Raw genomic sequence first — 21,667 nt, 5'->3', positions numbered from 1 at the left:
ATTGCTATGTGGTCCAGTTCTAAAGCTCCCCTGCGCATTGTAGGAGCTTTTGGACACGGGTCAGCACGGGCACCCTGACATGTATGCGGCTGAGCAGCCCCATACACAACAAACTGCAATGCACCATGTGTTCTCAAACCTTTCTATCGGAACCGGAATTAACTTTTTTCAGCAACTTAAGCTACAGTAGCTCTTTTATTGGATCAGACTACAAAGGGCAGCCTTCAATTGTCATGTGCATCAATGAACCTTGGCCAACCATGACCCTGTCACTGGTTGGCTAGTTTTCTGTCCTTGGACCACTTTTGATAGATCCTGACCACTACACATTGGGAACATTCCACACAAGCTTCAGTTTTGAAGTTGCTCTGACCCACTCAACTAGCCACTTGTCTACTTCTGGACTCACTGAGTTGTAAAAAGTATGCAGATCGAACGTTTTGACATCAATACCCAGCAGCTAGTATTTTCAGAAGGTTGGCGATGGCAATCCTCCACAATCTTTTAAACAAGCCTTTCTCAACTGGGTGCTGCCTGAGGTCATCAGAGGTGCAGCAGCATCCTGGTAGAGAAAGGCTGTCAGATGAGAGCGGACTTCTGATCCCCAGCCGAACTGTACATCGGCATATGGGCTCAGTAAGGCACTGGATGCAGAGTCAGCAAAGTGAAAGCAGAGAAGGGGAGGTGTCTAGTGTTTTGTATGTGTGTGTTTTAATATGCATTTGTATGTTTGTGTGTTTTAATGCGAGTGTATTTGTTTGTGTGTATATGTGTGTGTGTTTAATGTGGGTTTGCATGGTGTATATGCATGTTTTAATGTGTGTTTTCGTGTGTGTTTTGTATGTGTGTGTGTTTTAATGTGTATATATGTGTAGCGCTACTCCCGAAGGAGGCACTGAATTCTGAGTCTTTTCCCCCATACAGCAACCACAGCCAGACAACAGGAATTTTCCACACACTCCAAATGGCTACAGAAAACAGTCTAGGGGTTTTGGGTTTTCTTTTGTTTTATTTTTGGGTAGAACTTGGATGAGGATAAGGGGTACATTGGATGCCTCAAACTGATTAAAGGCTGCAACTATTACAAATGGGTGAGGACCTGCTAAAGTTTCTGGCTGCTGTAGACTGCTTCGAACTGAGCTGCACACCAATGGGAATGATGACAGTGTGTAAAATGAACAAAAGCTCCAAAAAGTCATAGTTGTAGATGCAGCACCTGGCTGTATTGCATGGCACCTGACTAATGTCAACCCAAGTTAGAGATGTTGGGGTACTGTTGGCTGTCTTGCACTGCACTCAAGCTGTCCCCTAGGTCTCATACATGTGCATTATTGCACTACACTGCCCTCTTTCTATGGCTTTGGGTGTGTTGGCTGATAGGTACTCACTCAGTCTCCTCGTATTCCTTGAATTCAAAGATATGCTGCATGGGCCTTGTTGCTGTACAGGCCGATTTGGGCTTGAAGACCCCAGCTAGCTGGAACTATGCCTGAGTGATGACCTTAACTCTTTCTCTGTCTCTCTTTCTTTCTTTTCTCTCTCGCTTCTGCCCGAGAGGCAGAGCCCCCACCACAGGTGTTCCCTCCAGATGACTGGACCCCGGGTTCTGCTCTCAGACTGCTAGGCTTCTGAGTATTTATGGGTTGTAATTTTTTTCAACATTCTACAAACAATTCCCCATAATTACAACGTGAAAGAAGTTTGTTTTGGAATCTTGGCAATTTTATTAAACATAAAAAACAAAAAAATAGCCACATGTACATAAGTATTCACAGCCTTTGCTCATTACTTTGTTTAAGCCCCTTTAGCACCAATTACAGCCTCAAGTAATTTTGAGTATGATGCTACAAGCTTGGCACACCTATTTTTAGCAATTTCTCCCATTCTTCTTTGCAGTACCTCTCAAGCTCCATCAGATTGGATAGGAAGTGTTGGTGCACAGCCATTTTCAGATCTCTCCAGAGATAGATGTTCAACTTCAAGTTCAAGTCTGGGCTCTGGCTGGGCCACTCCAGGACATTCACAGAGTTGGCCTGTAGCCTCTACTTTGTTATGTGGGCTGTGTACTTAGGGTCATTGTCCTGTTGAAAGATGAACCATCGCCCCAGTCTAAGGTCCAGAGTGCTCTGGAACAGGTTTTCATCAAGGATTTCTCTGTACATTGCTGCATTCATCTTTCCTTTGGTCCTGATTAGTCTCCCAGTTCCTGCTGCTGGAAAACATCCCCACAGCATGATGCTGCCACCACCATGCTTCACTGTAGGGATGGTATTGACCAGGTGGCTAGTGGTGCCTGGTTTCCTCCAGACATGACGCTTGGCATTCAGGCTAAAGAGTTCAATCTTTGTTTCATCAGACCAGAGAGTTTTGTTTCTCATGGTCTGAGAGTCCCTCAGGTGCCTTTTAGCAAATTCCAGGCAAGCTGCCATTTGTCTTTTACTGAGGTGTAGCTTCCGTCTGGCCACTCTACCATACAGGTCTGATTGGTGTAGTGCTGCAGAGATGGTTGTTCTTCTGGAAGGTTCTCCTCTCTTCACAGAGAAACGCTGGAACTCTTTCAGAGTGACCGTGCTTGGTTACCTCCCTGGCTAAGGCCCTTCTCCCTCGATCACTCATTTTGGGTGGGCGGCCTGCTCTAGGAAAATTGCTGGAGGTTCCAAACGTCTTCCATTTTCGGATGATGAAGTCCACTGTGCTCATTGGGACCTTCAATGCTGCAGAAATTTTTCTATACTGTTTCCCAGATCTATGCCTTGATACAATCCTGTCTCGGATGTCTACGGACAATTCCATGGACTTCATGGCTTGGTTTGTGGTCTGACATTCACTGTTAAGGCTGGCCATACATTATACAATATTCTTAAGAATTTTGCTTTAGATTTACCAAAAAACATTTAATATGAGGTCAAACCTAAACAACACTTTCAATTGCATCCAATTAGGCAGGCATTTGCACTACATAGTTGAAGGTAAATCTAAGGGAGATTGGGCAGAAATTGGACAGAAAATTGTATAATGTATGGCCAGCCTAACTGTGGGACCTTATATAGACAGGTTTATGCCTTTCCTAATCATGTCCAATCAACTAAATTTCCCACAGGAGGACTCCAATCAAGTTGTGGAAACATCTCAAGGATGATCAGTGGGAACAGGATGCACCAGAGCTCAATTTTTGTTTTTTGTATTAACAATTTTTATTGATTTTCACATAAATATATACAAAAAATAACTCCGGAGAAAGAAAGAGCACATCAATGGTGAGATCTGCATGGTTACATACATGATAATGTCATATAGCTACAATGGGGAGGCCATCAGAACTTTACATTTGTAGAAAGATGGGAGGAGGAGAAATGGTCCCATGGGTGCCACACTGCCTTGAACACAGCAGTCGAGCAGGCTTGTATAGCAGTCAGGTATTCCATCCGTCTCACATCAGCAATAATTTTAAATAACGTTGACATCGAAGGAGGTGTAGAAGATACAGGGGCAGACTGACAACTCATGGGGCCCCTGGGCAATAGGGGATCATGGGGCCCTTGTGTCCTTACCCACACTCAAAAAAGCCTATAAAAAAGGTACCAGGGGCATTTCATGGGGCCCTCTACTGACCCGGGGCCCTCGGGCAGTGCCAGAGTGCTCGAATGGTCAGTCCGCCCCTGAGAAGATAGCCAACACATAGGAATGCTTCTTCTGGCAGCAGTGAGAATATGTGTGGAAAGTTTCCTGGCCATTCTGGGAAGACCTGGGAATGGCAGACGTAGTAAAAAATATAGAGGTTCACCAGAGCTCAATTTTGAGTGTCATGGCAAAGGTTGTGAATACTTACATGTGGGGGTTTTTTTTCATTTCTTATTTTTAATAAATTGCAAAGATTTCAAAAGGACCTTCTTTCACAATGTCATTATGGGGAAAAATTTAATTGAATCCATTCTGGAATAAGGCTGTAACGTAACAAAATGTGGCAAATGTTAAGTGCTGTGAATACTTTCTGGATACACTGTAAGACCACTAACAGTGTACCGTGGAATATTTAATAGCAAGGAAATTTTACAGATGGACTTATTGCACAGGTGACAACCTATCACGGTACCACGCTTGGAGTCACTGAGCTCCTGAGAGCGACCCATTCTTTCACAAATGTTTGTAGAAGCAGTCTGCATGCCTAGGTGCTTGATTTTATACACCTGTGGCCATGGAGGTGATTGGAACACCTGAATCCAATGACTTGCAAGGCTGGCCCAATACTTTTGGCAATATGGTGTATGTTGGGATGATATTATTATTATTATTATTATACAGGTATTGTATATCGCCAACAGTTTTCTCAGCGCTTTACAAAACAAATGTAGACATTACAGTTACAATACAATTTGGTACATGAGGAAAGAGAGCCCAGCTCAGGGGCGGACTGACCATTTGGAAACTCGAGCACTGCCCGAGGGTCCGGGGTCAGTAGGGGGCCCCATGAGATGCCCCTGGTACCTTTTTCATAGGCTTTTTTGAGTTTGGGCAAGGACACGGGGCCCCATGATCCCCTATTTCCCGGGGGCCCCATGAGTTGTCAGTCCGCCCCTTGCTCATGTATGCAGTTTTACTAACACGTGTCAAAGTTGCAAAATTGGGTCTGGGAGGGCTAGTTGTGACGTTGATCATGAAAGGGCCATGTACCGGGGATGCTGAAAATTTGGAGAGTTTTATCGTAAAGGCGAACTCTTCCTTTAGATGAAAGTTCAGGTATACTTAGAACCTTTACAAGTTGTGAGCGGGTGACTTTATCAAAGTGTACTCAGGTCTCAGATCTATAACATATGAAAGCCATGATTTCTAGAATTCCTATAGAAGCCAGCCATAGCAACCCTCATAGTACGGGTTTCAGTCTGCAGACGCACACACACTGAGCTCTCCTCCACCAACATGGCTCCCTCGCCCGGACACACCCCGCCCCCCGACGCCACGACGCAGTCCCGCCGCTCACTCCCGTCTTCCCGTTTCGGTGGTGACGCCCCCTGTGTGGTATTTCATCAGTAAACATCCTGCGGATTTGAACGCGAGTTTTGGGCGGCAGGAAGGGGCGCGGCCGCCATCTTGTTTGTTTGAGTGGAAGTGGCAGCGGCTGAGCCCGAGTGAAGGAGGCGGGGGAGACACGGAGCGGCCTCAGCGGACGGCGGGGCCAGCACTCGGCGGTGAGTGTCGGAGGAGGGCGGAGTGAAAAGCGTGGAGGAGTGAGAGGCCCGCGCACCGAGGCCTGTGATTCTATTCGAGGCCGCCGCTAATATGGCGGGCTGGCGGTGCAGGCCGCACTACAATCCCCGGCCTGTCCTGAGGCCCTTTTCCCGCGCAGGGTGTAGAGGACCTGTGAGCGGAGGGTCTGATATGAAGGGGATAATGTACCGATCACCTCTATATCGGAGCAGAGGACTCCGCTGTACTGTACACATCTCCCGGAAGACTCTGCTCCACCTCATACATAGGGGAAGGCAGATCACCCACAGGGATGGCTCTGGGTCCGTGTTATGGAGTCTGCTGCCTGCAATGGGCCACACTGGCAACCTGCTGCTTCCAGACTGACACCCCCCACCACCACGGGGGTGTATTACTTCCCGGGACAGACTTTTATTTCTGTTTTCTGGATCGGTTCTTGTACAAGTCTGGCATTCAGATTATGTAAAGTGGAACTAAATGCCAAACTTCATTTTGGATAAAGAAGCGGGGGAACCCCTGTAAGGTTCTTTTGGTCATCTGTGTCCCCATTGGGGAGATTTCCCTTCACTTCCTGTCCCATAGCCAAAACAGGAAGTGAGGAAATTCCTGCAAATGAAGGGAATCATTTGGGGGCCCCCAGATTGTTGGAGGAATCCCCCCTCTACAGCCCCGGCCAAAAGTTCTGAGAATGACACAAATATACATTTCACAACATCTGTCCTTTCCGTGTTTAGATCTTTGTCAGATGGTACTATGGGATACTGAAGTATAATTCCAAGCGTCTCCTACCGGCAAAGCTATTGTTACTAAACCTACAAGAGTGAAATCAGTCTGTATATGCGGTAAAGCATGCTGGTTATACTCGCTGCGGAACCTAAGGGGTTAATCCTCCGCATGGTGTAAAAAGGAGCTTTGATCCTGACTTCTCTGATCCTCCCCTTCTTTCAGTGTCTCCCTCTTATCCTGATAATACAGGCTGATTCTCCCCTTCTTCCAGTGTCCCCCTCTTATCTCCTGATCATATGTATGGTGTAAAAAGATCTTTGATCCTGTCTTCTCTGATCCTCCCCTTCTTCCAGTGTCCCCCTCATATCTCCTGATAATATGTATGGTGTAAAAAGATCTTTGATTCTGTCTTCTCTGATCCTCCCCTTCTTCCTGTGTCCCCCTCTCCTGATAATACGCATGGTGTAAACAGATCTTTGATCCGGTTTTCTCTGATCCTCCCCTTCGTGTCCCCCTCTTATCTCCTGATAATACGCATGGTGTAAAAAGATCTTTAATCCTGTCTTCTCTGATCCTCCCCTTCTTATCTCCTGATAATACGCATGGTGTAAAAAGATCTTTAATCCTGTCTTCTCTGATCCTCCCCTTATCTCCTGATAATACGCATGGTGTAAAAAGATCTTTAATCCTGTCTTCTCTGATCCTCCCCTTCTTATCTCCTGATAATATGCATGGTGTAAAAAGATCTTTAATCCTGTCTTCTCTGATCCTCCCCTTCTTATCTCCTGATAATACGCATGGTGTAAAAAGATCTTTAATCCTGTCTTCTCTGATCCTCCCCTTCTTATCTCCTGATAATACGCATGGTGTAAAAAGATATTTGATCCTGACTTCTCTGATTCTCCCCTTCTTCCAGTGTCCCCCTCTTATCTCCTGATAACACGTATGGTGTTATTATTATTACTACGAGTTTATATAGCGCCAAAGGGTTTGCTCAGCGCTGTACAATAGGGGGGGACAATACATGGCACAGTACAACAAAGACAGACAGCGTACGAGGGGTAAGAGGGCCCTACTCTTACGAGCTTACAATCTTGAGCAGTGATCTCCAAACTGCGGCCCTTTGCTAGCCTGTATATCCAGCCCGTGGGTCACTATTCCTAACACTTGACACCAAAAGTGGGGCATAATTCCCCACAACTGACACCAGCAATGGGGTGCTTTTCTTCCCACTAATATTAATAATGGGGCCCTATTCCATCCACTAACAACAAGGGGCCAATATTCTTTCCAGTGAGAGCAATGATGGGGCACTACTAGGTCTACTGAGCCCAGGCACTATGGAACTGAACACCACACCTGAGACCTTGTGTACTCACTGATGTTGGCCCCAAGACTTTTTCTACCCTCTCTGGCCACAATCCAGCCCCCCTAAAGTCTGAAGGACAGTACACTGGCCCTTTGGAAAGCTTGGAGACCCCTGGTGTAGTCACTCTACACATGCTTAGTTTGTGTATTGTTGTTGTTGTTTTTTTTTTGTATATGCAGTAAAGCATGCTTGTTATACTCACTGTGGAACCTAAGGGGTTAATCCTCTGCATTGTGTAAAAACGTAGTTTGATCCTGACTTCTCTGATCCTCCCCTTCTTCCAGTGTCCCTCTCATCTCCTGATAAGACATATCAAGTGGAGTCACTCAGCACATGCTCAGTTTGTGTATTGCTAGAGAGGTTTTCTTTTCTTGGGAGAGTGCATGTGATCAGCACAGGCCCAATCAGCACTGTCCAGACAGAGGTCAGGGGTTCTGCATCCTCCTAGAGCAAAAAAAAACCTCCTCCTACAAGCCTTATCCGGTGCTCTGCTGAACACTGATAGAAATCACAAGACTGCTATACTGCTGATGAGAAAATATATTTAGCAGTTTTATATTTACTGAAATAATTGCATTTCCATGTCCTGTGTACAGTGGGAGACCAGATATAGGGAATGCAGGGTCCGGGGTTTAGTAACTTTAAGCAGTTCCTTGCCGCCGAACTACTGCTGCAGGGCTGTGCGAAATCACGTGTACGTATAAGTGATTTTTGCATTCTCTGGTACGGCGCGCTCACGTCACCCTACCCATGACACCATTGGCGGCTATGGCTGTCTGTCACCGGATCCCAGTCGGAGATTCCCTGCTGGCAATCGCTGAGGAACAGTGAAAGGGGAGAGGTCTGTGTGTAAACACAGATCTCTCCCCTGTCAGTACTGACATGCTGCTTTTTATTGCATAGCAGAGCAATACAAAGCATGTTTCCTTAGTAAAACGCACAGCACAGTTAACCATTGGATCACCCCAGATGTTAACCCCTTCCTACCTAGTGCCATTAGTACATTGTCAGTGCTTTTTATTAGCACTGATCACTGTATTCGTGTCACTGGGGATGTCAGTGACAGTTCCCACCCAGTGTCAGAATGCCGCTGCAGTCCGGCTATAAGTCGCTGATCGCCCCCAATATTAGTATTTAAAAAAATAAAAAATTCCTGTGTGTATGTGTGTACATGCTAGAACTTTCACGTAAACCAATTAATTTACAGGTATTGGGATTTTTTTTAGCAAAGACATGCAGCAGAATACATTGGTTTAAATTTATGATGAAATTAGATTTTGATTTTTTTTTTATACAATTTTACTGGATATATTTTATAGCAAAAGGTCAAATCACTTTTTTCTTTGTTTTCAAAATTGTTGGTCTTTTTTTGTTTATAGAGCAAAAAAATAAACTGCAGATTAAATACCACTGAAAGAGCTCTATTTGTGGGGAAAAAAGGGCACAAATTTAATTTATGTATAGCGTTGCATGACCGTGCAATTGTCAGGTAAAGTAATGCAGCGCTGTATCGCAAAAAATGGCCCGGTCAGGAAGGGGGTAAATCCTCTGGAGGGCATGGGGTTACGTTGATGCAAAGTGTCTATTTGCGGTGTTGACCCTTCTTTTTCAAGTTTTACAATTCACCCTGGCATGCTGTCAATCAATCTCAGGGCCACATCCTGACTGGCAGCCCATTCTTGCATAATCAATGCTTGGCGTTTGTCAAAATTTGTGGGTTTTTTGTTCATTTGCCTCTTGAGGATTGATAACAAGGTAACAATGGAATTAAGGTCTGGGCAGTTTCCTGGCCATGGACCCAAAATATCGATGTTTTGTTCCCCAAACCACTTGGTTCTCACTTTTGCCTTATGGCAAGGCGCTCCATCATGCTGGAAAGGCTTTGTTCCTCACCAAACCGTTCTTGGATGGTTGGGAGAAGTTGCTCTCGGATGATGTTTTTGTACCATTCTTGGCTGTGTTCTTAGGCGAAATTGTGAGTGAGCCCCCTCCTTTGTGTGAGAAGCAACCCCACACATGAATGGTCTCAGGATGCTTTACTGTTGGCATGACATAGGACTGATGGTAGCGCTCACCTTTTCGTCTCCGGATAAGGTTTTTTCCAGATGCCCCAAACAATTGGAAAGGGGATTCATCAGAGAAAATGATTTTTACCTCTGTACTTTTTGCAGAATATCAGTCTGTCCCTGATGTTTTTTCTGGAGAGAAGTGGCTTCTTTGCTGCCCTTCTTGACATCAGGCCATCCTCAAAATCTTTGTCTCACTGTGCATGCGGGTGTACTCACACCTGCCTGCTACTATTCCTGAGCAAGCTCTGCACGGGTGGTGCCCCGATCCCACAGCTGAATCCACTTTAGGAGACTGTCCTGTCGCTTGCTGGTCTTGGGTGTCCTTAAAGCGGAGCTCCACCCAAAAGGGGAAGTTCCGCTTTGACTGCTACCCCGCTCCCCATTAAGGATTGGCACCTTTGGGGCACGGGGGGAGCGGGTACCTGAATTTGACAGGTACCCGCTCCCACGTCAGTCCGGTTGCCTAGGCCAGTGGTGGGCAACCTTTTTTTCAACTGAGCCAAATCTTGCCAAAACCACGATTGAAATTTATTTTGAGAGCCACAATTTTAAAACTGAAAATTCATCCCCCATATAGTAATTCATCCCCCATATAGTAATTCATCCCCCATATAGTAATTCATCCCCCATATAGTAATTCATTCCACATATTTTGTCAGTTCACTTACCTTTGCTCCGCGCGTTCCTCTCGCCGTGTTCCCGCGCCGTTCTGGTCTTCAGGGCGGACTGTGAGAGGAGTTCGTCACGCTGCCCCGCCTACATCCTGACAGCCAATGTTTGCCACGCTCCGCGGGCCGGATTAAAAGGTCCGCCGGGCCGTAGTTTGCCCATTGCTGGGCTAGCTGCAGAGTCCTGACTTTTGGGGCAGCCGCCCGAGAGGAGGGAGGGGAGCGGGCGCCCGGCACACAGAAGAGCCACATTAAAGAGTGTAAAGAGCCGCGGCTTGCCGACCACTGGCCTAGGCGATCAGAAGCAGAAGGTGTCCTCCCTCCCTGTAGTCTTTTGGGACACGTGACAGGTCCCAGAAGACTACAGGACCATTCACGAAGCGCAGCACTACTCGCGCATGCGCAGTGGTTACCCGGCTGTGAAGACGCAAGCTGTCACAGCCGGGTGCCCACACTGAAGATGCCAGCCTCCTGGAATACAAGATGGCCGGTGAAACATGCTGCAGGGGACACACCACGGGACCGAGGGACAGGTGAATGGCTGTTTTTTTAAAAGTCAGCACCTACAGTTTTTGTAGCTGCTGACATTTATTTTGTGATGGCTTGAGTGGAACTCCGCTTTAAGCCTTCTTCACAACAATTGAACCTCTCTCCTTGAACTTCTTAATATCCAATAAATGGTTGATTTACCCCAGGTTCACACCTAAGTGTTTTCTGCAGCGTTTTGCAGAAACGCACTACAGTCCATTTAACATGATTTCCTATGGGACACGTTCACATCTCAGCATTTTCCCCCTGTGCATTTTTGGAAAGGGTCAGGGATTTTTTTTAAATGCAAAAAGTTGCTTTTTGGGTCTATAGACCTCATTGGAAACGTTGCAGAAAAGCATTTAGTGCGTTTTTGCTGTGTTTTGCGTTTTAATCAGCAACAAGGGGGGGGAAAGGGTACAAAAACGGACCTCAAAAAGCACTGCAGAAACGGATCAAACGCAAACTGCATAGGTGTGAACCTAGCCTAAGGTGCAATCTTGGTAGCAGCAATTAAGGGTGCACAGAAATTAAAATTCTGGTGCCGAAACCGATACCGAAAATTCAGAATGCATGTGGCCGAAACTGAAATGTCTGCGTACGTTGGGAGGCTCCAGTGTTTGTTTTTTTTTTCTTCTTTCATGTGTTTTTTTTTTTTTTTGCTTATGATTTTATTGCTATCACATGGGGACCAGTAGTCCCCTATGTGATAGCATATAAGTGACAGACCATCTTTGTGAGGGGGAGGGGGGGCAGTGTGTGCAAAGAGGGGGCAGGAGAGGGGCAATGTGTATAGCAGTGTTTCTCAACTCCAGTCCTCATGGACCCCCAACAGGTCATGTTTTCAGGATTTCCCTCAGATGAAACGGCTGTGGTAATTACTAAGGCAGTGAAACTGATCAAATCACCTGTGCAAAATAATGGAAATCCTGAAAACATGACCTGTTGGGGGTCCATGAGGACTGGAGTTGAGAAACACTGCAGTATACAGTGAGGTGGTAGTGTTTACAGAGAGGCTCCCTCACTGGCTGTCGCTATGTCAGTGCCGGTCTTTAAATGCAATCACCGTCCTTTAATTTTTTTTTTCACCATAGCTCAGGGAATGAATGAAACTTTTCTTTTAGCTGAGGGGAAAGTGACAGCTGATTCTCTGAGCTACAGTGAAGATAGAAAAAACCCAGCAATTGCATTTAAAAAGCGGTACTGACCTATAGTGACAGCCAGTCACTGTATACACTGCTCCTCTCATGCCTTTCTCCGCCTCTGGGGTGGCATAGTGAGTACAGGGTGTACCCTGAAACAGTATCAGTGCAGCCTCATCAGTGAAGTAGAAAAATTACTTCTATGCAAAACTAAGCTAAGAAAAATGTTTGGGTTTTTTTCCAAAACAATTTGGTAATTTTTTTGTTTATTTAGCAAACAACCCAGTGGTGATTACATTCCACCAAAAAAGCTCTTTGTATGAACAAAATAATATACAGTTTATTTGGGTATCGTTTTGAATGACTGAGAAATTGTCATTCAAATTGTGAGAGCGCAGGAAGCTGAAAATATGCCTGGACAAGAAGGGGGTGAAAGTGCCCAGGATTGAAGTGGTTAAAAACGCATGTTTTTCTGGTTGGCATGCACTTGCAACCTGGGGGGTTGAGAGGGAGCTGGGAGGGATCCTTTGGGTCTCACCAGGAGTAGTTTTCATTTATTTTCCATTTTGATCATTGTTGGGCATGTTTATTGATCTTTGATAATAAACATTTTTACATTTCTAATATAGGATAACCTTGGTTGTCATGTTTGCCACAGTTTCTTCTTTTGTTCAGTGTACGTGGCTTGTGGTGACCCCCAATCATATTATAGGGATAGGCACCCTTTTCATTGAGTGGTTTCCCCCAGCCAACTAATTTGCTTATAGTACATTGAAACATAGATATGTGCCTTTTTTTTTATTCATTTTCCATTTATTGCAATGAGGAGCTGTGTTTTTTGGTGTGGTTTTGAAAAGTGCACCAAAGATGCAGCATGCAGGACTTTTCACATCACTATGCTGTAGATGTGTTGTGAAGAGTCCCCTGGGATTTAACTGCCTCCCGTCTGCCCTATAAGAAAATGATGGGAGGGTGGCGGTTCTCGTTCTAGGACGTCATCATATGATGTACTCCCACTCTAGCTGCGCATGCGCACCCCCAGCCATCGATGGTCCTCTGTGTCCCTGGGACACAGCAGTTCAACAATTGCGGTAAAGAGCCAATGACGTAGGCCCTATCGTGTGATCAGCTATGTCCAATCACAGCTGATCACATGTAATTAGGAAATTACAGTTATCAGCAGTCCTGTCCTCACGCGCTGTCAACGGTAACCGCCATTCCTCAGAGGGGACATGTACACTGATCATCAATCAATGCCACATGAGTGATGCCTTTCAGTGCCTCATCAGTGCTGCCTATCAGTGCCACTCAGTGCAGCCCAGTTAGCGCAAATCAGTGAAGGAGAAAAATTACTTTTTATAAAATTTTTATAAGAAAAACTAAGGAAATTTTTTTTTAAGATTTTCAGTTTAGCAAAAAATAAAAAAAAGTGATTAAATACCACCAGATAAGCTCCATGTCTTAAAAAAAAGGATAAAACTGTTGTTTGGGTACAGTGTTGCATGACCGCACAATTGTCATTTAAACTGTGAGTGCTGAAAATTGGCCTGGGCAGGAAGGGGGTGAAAGTGCCCGGTATTGAAGTGGTTAAAGGGAAATATTTTTGTGTTTTTAGCAAGGTATCCGTGTGAGAGGGCCCTTAGTTATACTATAAACCCAAAAGCAAACTTATACAGGTGAAATTTGAAAAATTAGAATATCGTGCAAAAGTTCATTTATTTCAGTAATGCAACTTAAAAGGTGAAACTAATATATGAGATAGACTCATTACATACAGAGCAAGATAGTTCAAGCCATGATTTGTTATAATTGTGATGATTATGGCTTACAGCTCATGAAAACCCCAAATCCACAATCTCAGAAAATTAGAATATTGTGAAAAGGTGCAATATTCTTGGCTCAAAGTGTCCCACTCTAATCAGCTAATTAAGCCATAACACCTGCAAAGGGTTCCTGAGCATTTAAATGGTCTCTCAGTCTGGTTCAGTAGGAATCACAATCATGGGAAAGACTGCTGACCTGACAGTTGTGCAGAAAACCATCATTGACACCCTCCATAAGGAGGGAAAGCCTCAAAAGGGAATTGCAAAAGAAGTTGGATGTTCCCAAGGTGCTATATCAAAGCACATTAATAGAAAGTTATGTGGAAGGGAAAATGTGGAATAAAAAGGTGCACAAGCAGCAGGGATGACCGCAGCCTGGAGAGGATTGTCAGGAAAAGGCCATTCAAAAGTGTTGGACTTTCACAAGGAGTGGACTGAGGTTGGAGTCAGTGCATCAAGAACCACCACACACAGATGGATCCTGGACACGGGCTTCAAATATCGTATTCCTCTTGTCAAGCCGCTCCTGAACAACAAACAACATCAGAAGCGTCTTACCTGGGCTAAAGAAAAACAGACCTGGTCTGTTGCTCAGTGGTCTAAAGTCCTCTTTTCTGATGAGAGCAACTTTTGCATCTCATTTGGAAACCAAGGAGCCAGAGTATGGAGGAAGAATGGAGAGGCCCAAGGACCCCGAGTATGGAGGAAGAATGGAGAGGCACACACTGCAAGATGCTTGAAGTCCAGTGTGAAGTTTCCACAATCTGTGTTGATTTGGGGAGCCACGTTATCTGCTGGTGTTGGTCTACTGTGCTTCAATAAGTCCAGGGACAACGCAACAGTCTACCAGAAGATTTTGGAGCACTTCATGCTTCCTTCCACAGACGAGCTTTATGGGGATGCTGACTTCATTTTCCAGCAGGACTTGGCACCTGCCCACACTGCCAAAAGCACCAAAACCTGGTTCAGTGACCATGGGATTACTGTGCTTGATTGGCCAGCAAACTCGCCTGACCTGAACCCCATAGAGAATCTATGGGGCATTGCCAAGAGAAAGATGAGACATGAGACCGAACAATGCAGAAGAGCTGAAGGCCGCTATTGAAGCATCCTGGTCTTCCATAACACCTCAGCAGTGCCACAGGCTGATAGCTTCCATGCCACGCCGCATTGAGGCAGCAATTGCTGCAAAAGGGGCCCAAACCAAGTACTGCGTACATATGCATGCTTCTACTTTTCAGAGGTCCGATATTGTTCTATGTACAATCCTTGTTTTATTGATTGCATGTAATCTAGTTTTCTGAGATTGTGGATTTGGGGTTTTCATGAGCTGTAAGCCATAATCATCACAAGTATGACAAATCACGGCTTGAACTATCTTGCTTTGCATGTAATGAGACTATCTCTTATATTTCACCTTTTAAGTTGCATTATTGAAATGAACTTTTGCACGATATTCTAATTTTTCGAGGTGTGTGTGATTATGGCTTATCCTTTTTAAAATGTGGTGGCTGCATTCATTTTCTTTTTAGCCTGCTTTCTATTTTCATCTGGTGATTTTGCCAGTAAGCCTTGATTTTCAAAAGAATAAGCTCTCTTGCAGTTAGAGAGGAGACAAACCATTTAAAGCGCTACTAAACCCACTGATTTAAGTAACAAAAAATTTACATTCCCAGCATGCCAGGAATGTGATCTGTCAGATTTGCCTGTATTCTCAAACTGCCAAACCATCAAATAGCTGGTGTCATAACTGAACACGTGCAGCATCATGGCAGGTGAAGATCAGAGGCTAAGATGGCAGCTTCCATTGCTGAAAAGTATAGGAAGGTTTAGTTGCACTACAACATTGCAGGGGGGCTTACAATGATTAGCTTTTATGTAAAACTTGAGCTTCCGTATGTTTTAGTGTATATAAATCTGCTAGTACATCAAACACTCTTGGAGTGTGGGAGAAATGGAGCCCTTGTCAGTTTTTGTTTCCCACTAGATAAATTCAGCCTCTATCTGCTGTAGTTAGGAAGAAAAATAATTGGGCTGTGTTCAAACCTGTACAGTTTATTTTTTTTGGCATCTGAACGCAGCTCTAATAATCTGTATTTATATACAGCATATTCTAGATTTGCATTTAAGAAAAAAACTATTTCAGTCAAATGTGGATATAAGCATATTTTTACACGTGTACACATGAATCAGTGCTAATTGTAAAGGGAAAAAAGTTATTTTGCTATTCAATGTTGTCTGCATGTTTATCTGCATAAACATGCTTACATTTCCTCATAGGTGCATGTGTTGTTTTCTAGCAGCAAGATTCAGTATATTGGTAAACTAACTCAATGTGTCTCTACCCTTACAGTTGTCACCAAAGTGAAATCTTCCACCTGGAACACCTGTACTGGTGACAGGCGTGTAAAAGATTGATTTTTTTTTTTTTTTTTTTTTTCCTGACATTCTGTTGATCCCCTAAAGTGAATCCTCTCCAGTAGGACACGAAACGAACCTGATCGGGGGTCTAACACCCACTTGTAAAACTAAAGTTTTAGCTTTAGATGCTTTTTGAAGCATGTCTGTGGCCAAAACCTTGGGCTGTATAACTTACATTGGGATAGAAGTCTCTTCCAGGCATTCACGGATGCAGTCCATTGCAGCAGCTTGTCAAAGTAACCCTTACCCTGGCACTGCAAGGGTTAAATTCTGAAGTCTAGGAGATGAGGAATCGTCTGTAATCTACCACATTCCTTGCTCCAGTAGGCCTCCTCCACAGTGTGACAGACCTTTGTAAGGTGTTCCAGACAGCGTTCACCCTGATGTCATCCCTTACAATGCAGGACCAGGTCTACTTTGTAGGTGAGGATGCACCTTTTGAGAAGCTCTGACAGTTCGGGGAGAGAAGAATAAGGGATTAGGCCTTTTCTTCTTCTAGATTTTACAAGCATTCCATCCTTGCATTGTGGGGGGCTAAAACTGAATGGGTGGCTGTTTGTAATTCCCAGAGTTCAGCTTTGTAGCAAAACTGAACTTCTGCTGTAAGAAAGGCAAGCCGGCGGGCTTTTGGTTTTTTTTTGTTTTTTTTTTGTAGAAGAGACCTGCACTGACTTGTCTGCAATAAAATGCCCCTGTCTGCAATAAAATGCCCCTGTCTGCAATAAAATGCCCCTGTCTGCAATAAAATGCCCCTGTCTGCCTACTTGCTGTCTTCTCTGACACTGTAAACAGAGCTGTGCATGCACATCTTGGCTTACAGCACTGGACCGGTCTAAGTGCTGGGATGATGGCTTCCTACCTAGGAGGGACATCATCCCCCACTGGCCAATGAAGAGGTCTGAAGTTCTGCACTCAGACGTTGGTGAGGGACCTTTGGACAGGTATTAAAGTGTTACTAAACCCACAACAGTAAAATCAGTCTGTATATGCAGTAAAGCATGCTTGTTATACTCATTGTAGAACCTAAGGGGTTAATCCTCTTCATTGTGTAAAAACGCAGTTTGATCCTGACTTCTCTGATCCTCCCCTTCTTCCAGTTTCTCCCTCTTACCTCCTGATGAGACATATGGTGTAGAGCAGTGATCTCCAAACTGCGGCCCGAGGGCCAGATGCGGCCCTTTGCTAGCCTATATCTGGCCCGTGCGGTTACTCTGTACATGCCCAGTTTGGGGTGTATTGCTAGAGAGGTTGTTTGTTTTTGCTTTTTCTTGGGATTGTACGTGTTCAGCAGAGGGCCAATCGGCACTGTCCAGACAGAAGTCAGGGGTTCTGCATCCTAGAGCAGAATGAGAACTCCTACAAGCTTTAACATGGTCTCGGCTGGACACTGATAGAAGTCACAAGACTGCTCTAACTGCTGATGAGCAAAAGTATTTAGCAGTTTATATTTGCTAAAATGATTGCCCTTCCATGTTCTGTGTACTGTGCGAGACCAGATATAGTGAATCCGGGGTTTAGTAACACTTTAAGGCTCCATGCACACGGGGTATTTTAATAATGCTGGTAACGTTAGCTGTGTAAAGTCCAATAAAAACATGAGTTTTTGTATTAGCGGTTAGCTGCATTTTTTTCATGTGTGCGGTTTTTAGAGGGTTTTTTTTAACCAAAAAAAAGTCCAAAAATGCTGGTTTGCTGTGTTTTTCAGCGTTAGTGTTTTTACAAAAAAACTCTTCTAGAAACCCACTAGTTCAATGTTTTTTGGCTGGAAAAAACCCAAATTAGTCTGTGTGCATGGACACATAGGATAACATGCTGGGGAGTTTACTGGCTGTAGAAAAAAAGTCAAAAGCTAAAAACAGCAGCTGTGAAAATGTCCCGTGTGCATGAGGACTGTAGTTCCATTTTATCATAAACCTTTATTTTGTTCGCTATTGATGTTGGCTTCCTTCACTTCCTGTAGGGTGAAATTACTCCCAGGTATAGTAAGTGAGGGGAAGGCTCTCTGAGCCCTAGAAATCTGTAAAATGTCTGAGGTTCTAATCCCACCTCATCCAAAACAGTCTCAACTGTAGAAACCCAGCCATGTTTGCGTGTTTTGCACAATTTTTAAAAAAAAAATCATTTTAGGCTTGAAGATTACACACAATCCCCAAACGTTCTATATTTTCTGAAGGCAAAGACCCTAGAGAATAAAATAGTAGTAGTTCCAATTTTTTGTCGAACGATATTATTGCAAAGGTCTAGGAAACGCTAAATTTCATTAAATACTTAAATTAATTTTAGGGCACAAAAAAGCAATAAATTACCCCATTTTTTTGTGAAATATAGAATGAGGTTCCACTGAGTAAATGTCCAGTATGTCAAACCTTAAATTTACGTGTGCTTGTGAAATGGTGACAAACTTCATTGCCCTATATTTTCTATAGGTGCCCCTTTTAAAGCCACTTTAGGTCATCAGTATAGTGTTACGGAGGATGTCTCATTCTAGAATTATTGCTCTCATTCTGGCATGTATATGTAACATGTATCGCAATGAACATTTTCATGCGTAGGCACCCCGGCATGCGCTTTAACTTATGTATGTGCATATATATGGATGTTATGTGCTTGGGTGCAACTTTGATATTTTTTTTTTTTTTTTTTAACAAAAAAAAAATGTTTTTACTTCACTTATTTTAATCACATAAGGGACACAAAGTCCCGTGTGATTTTTTTATTTTTTTTTGGTGAAATGTTTTTTTTAACCACGTGCCAGCTGCTCTATAGCCGAATGACGGCTATAGCGCGGTTATCCAGTTCTGGAAGGGTGTCGTATGACGTCCTCCCAGAACGCGCCCTCCCGCACACCCCCGGGGACGCGCACCCAGTGATCTCCATGACAGCTAGTCACGTGATGTGGTAAAAGGCCAATCACAGCGGCTTTTTACCACGTGATCAGTTGTGTCCAGTGACACAGCAGATCACCTGTAAATGCATTTGCCTGTTATCGGCTGCATTTTGTGGCAATTGCCAGAGGACAGATTGGCACCGATCATCAATGATCAGTGCTGCCCCGCAGTACCCATCATCATTGCACATCAGTGCCACCTATCAATACCAATCAGTGTAGCCTCATCAACGCACATCAGTGAAGGATAAAAATTACCTGTTTGCAAAATTTTATAATAGAAACAAAGAAACTTTTTTTTTTTTTTTTTTAATTTTTTTGCTTTTTATTTTTTTTTTTGTTTTATAGCACAAAAAATAAAACACCCAGCAGCGATTAAATACCACCAAAAGAGAGCTCTATTTGTGTGAAACCTTTTTTTTTTTTTTTTTAATTTCATATGGGTGCAGTGTTGCATGACCGCGCAATTGTCATTCAAAGTGTGACCGCGCTGAAAGCTTAAAATTGGCCTCGGCAGGAAGGGGGTATATGTGCCCAGTAGGCAAGTGGTTAATGAGATATCCAGGGTCTAAAAGACCCTGCATGTCTCCCTTGTGCTCCCCTGAATGTATAGCAGTGTACATCACTCTGCATTAGCGGCTCTAGAGTGGAGTAGAGCCCTGCAGCAGAGGATTAAGGCCAGTATTACATCTTGTCTGTCTGCCCAGAGTTAACAAGCATTTAACCCTTGCAGTGCAGGGTGGTCCCACTGCAAGGGGTAGTTTTTGTTTTTTATTCCTAGAGTTAGGCTAAATAGTGTCAGATATGTAGTGGGGGGGGGGTTATCTTTGGGGAGTAGAAGGTGTGTGTGTTTAAAATCCAATCCCCCTCTTCCCTTCCAAAGTGCCCCTCCGGTGCTTATCCTCTTACACCCTTGTTGCCTGACCCTGGCCACTCCTCTTCCCAGTCAGTGTCCCCAACCCTCTTGACAGACATTGTATATTAAAAATGCCGGCTTCTTGCCTTAGGAGGAGGTAGAAATGCAGGGATCACTCCACGTCTTGTCCTCTCACGCTACAGTTTTTAGAAACTACAGTTCTCATTCTACAAAGGGAATCTGAAGTGAATGTGTGCAGGTACATTTAGAGCTTGTGATTATAAGCAGAGGAACGCTTACACTGAGCATATTGCAAGCCTTGGGGGCAGAGAGGGGAGAAAACTCCTGGTCTGTCCTCCCATGACCTCATTGGAGGCGGGAGAGACCAGGAGTCCTGGGCTATCCTTTTGATAATGCTGCCTCAGTGGGCGATTCATATGGGAGTCTAACTCTCGGATCAACCCATTATAGCAAGCAGGGATGGAATAGTGTCACCACTCCCTATCAAGAACTGCAGCAGGACAGAGACAAGACTGGTGGCTCTGGGAATACATGTCATAGTGGCCACCGGTCTTACAAAATATCATAGGCAAGGGAGCCTGTGATTTGAATAATGCATGTCTATTTTTTTAGAGATGGATTGGAGAAATAATTAAACAACCTTTTGGCTGAAGATATGTAACCATCAGCAATTACACAGAAATAAAGCTGCTTCTTGGAGTTCATCTTTACATGTATTTAGTACTGACCATAATATACCGTATTTTTCACTCCATAAGACACACTTTTTTTTCCCCCAAAAAAAGGGGGGGGGGGGGGAATGTCAGTGCATCATATGGAGCGGCCGCTCAGCTCTTCTCTGCAGCAGGACCTTACCTGTTCCTCGGTCCAGCACTGTACAGTCTTCCCGCGCCGGCATGTTTAGTGTGGGCACCCGTCTGTGACAGCCGAGACGCGCTTGCGCAGTGGGCACCCGGCTGTCACAATAAACGGAGGACAACTCTGCGGAAGTGAGAGCGGGTACCTGTCAAATTCAGATTCTCCCTCCCTCCCCAAAGGTCCAGTCTCTGGTCGTCCCCTGTACGGTGTGTCTGCAGTCTGTGGTCGTCCCCTGTACGGTGTGTCTGCAGTCTGTGGTCGTCCCCTGTACGGTGTGTCTGCGGTCGTCCCCTGTACGGTGTGTCTGCGGTCGTCCCCTGTACGGTGTGTCTGCGGTCGTCCCCTGCACGGTGTGTCTGCGGTCGTCCCCTGCACGGTGTGTCTGCGGTCGTCCCCTGCACGGTGTGTCTGCGGTCGTCCCCTGCACGGTGTGTCTGCGGTCGTCCCCTGCACGGTGTGTCTGCGGTCGTCCCCTGCACGGTGTGTCTGCGGTCGTCCCCTGCACGGTGTGTCTGCGGTCGTCCCCTGCACGGTGTGTCTGCGGTCGTCCCCTGTACGGTGTGTCTGCGGTCGTCCCCTGTACGGTGTGTCTGCGGTCGTCCCCTGTACGGTGTGTCTGCGGTCGTCCCCTGTACGGTGTGTCTGCGGTCGTCCCCTGTACGGTGTGTCTGCGGTCGTCCCCTGTACGGTGTGTCTGCGGTCGTCCCCTGTACGGTGTGTCTGCGGTCGTCCCCTGTACGGTGTGTCTGCGGTCGTCCCCTGTACGGTGTGTCTGCGGTCGTCCCCTGTACGGTGTGTCTGCGGTCGTCCCCTCCACGGTGGGTCTGCGGCCCATTGGTTCAGAATATTTTTTTTTATTGTTTTTCTCTTCTAAAACCTAGGTGCGTCTTATGGAGCGAAAAATACGGTATACACTGCTCAAAAAAATTAAAGGAACACTTATCAGAGTATAGCATCAAGTTAATCTCCTGGGATATTGATCTGGTCCGTTACGTAGCAGAAGAGGTTGTTAATCAGTGCTTTGGTGTTAATGAAATTAACAGGTGCACTAGATGGGCAACAAAGATGACTCCCAAAACAGGAATGGTTTTACA

The 21,667-nt window shown here is 45.0% G+C and overlaps 1 protein-coding gene across 1 annotated transcript in view; it reads left to right on the top strand.

The window, feature by feature from the left end:
* The first annotated feature begins 5,020 nt into the window (after positions 1-5,020).
* RAD21 (RAD21 cohesin complex component) overlaps positions 5,021-21,667 on the top strand; it is a 55,432-nt gene continuing 38,785 nt past the window's right edge. Inside the window, exon 1 of the mRNA XM_089659039.1 lies at positions 5,021-5,186. The gene's annotated coding sequence lies outside the window, so the exon portion shown is untranslated. The remainder of the gene's footprint in view (positions 5,187-21,667) is intronic.

Source organism: Staurois parvus, unplaced genomic scaffold, assembly GCF_062004578.1.
Source record: "Staurois parvus isolate SC_StPar_1 unplaced genomic scaffold, SC_StPar_1.0 ptg000030l, whole genome shotgun sequence".
NCBI classification, from domain to species: Eukaryota; Metazoa; Chordata; class Amphibia; order Anura; family Ranidae; genus Staurois; species Staurois parvus.
This window is presented reverse-complemented; position numbering and strand designations above follow the sequence as displayed.